This window comes from Sinocyclocheilus rhinocerous, unplaced genomic scaffold, assembly GCF_001515625.1.
Source record: "Sinocyclocheilus rhinocerous isolate Xijiao unplaced genomic scaffold, SAMN03320098_v1.1 scaffold370, whole genome shotgun sequence".
Lineage (NCBI taxonomy): Eukaryota > Metazoa > Chordata > Actinopteri > Cypriniformes > Cyprinidae > Sinocyclocheilus > Sinocyclocheilus rhinocerous.
Genome location: NW_015670897.1, coordinates 13,396 through 13,816, shown reverse-complemented (window position 1 = coordinate 13,816; position 421 = coordinate 13,396). Strand labels below are relative to the sequence as shown.

The window sequence follows — 421 nt, the reverse complement described above, 5'->3', positions numbered from 1 at the left end:
AAACACACACACACACACACACACACACAGCTCCAATGCACTTGCATATCTGTGCTGCCGGATACTCAGCACACACATCTAAATCTCAACGTCATCCATTCAGTTCTCACTTTTCATTGTGTGCAATCACACACACACACGGGCATAAATAATGTTGGGTTTAGGGCCCCTTTCGTTTAACTGCTTTGTTATACAACAGTTGGCACAGAGGTTTGTGAGGGGGTGTATTTCCTTCTTAACCAGAGGCTACACACACACGCCCCCTAAAACTCCAACATGTCAAGACAGGATCAGCTTATTTGGGTCAAAGGTGTTACACACACACACACACACACACACACACACACACACATATACACATAAACACCCATATACACACACACATATACATACACACATATACACACAAACATATACATAC

The 421-nt window shown here is 43.0% G+C and overlaps 1 pseudogene; it reads right to left on the bottom strand.

The window, feature by feature from the left end:
- The window catches only part of LOC107734338 (lipocalin-like), a 16,307-nt pseudogene that overhangs the window by 2,825 nt on the left and 13,061 nt on the right, over nucleotides 1-421 (bottom strand).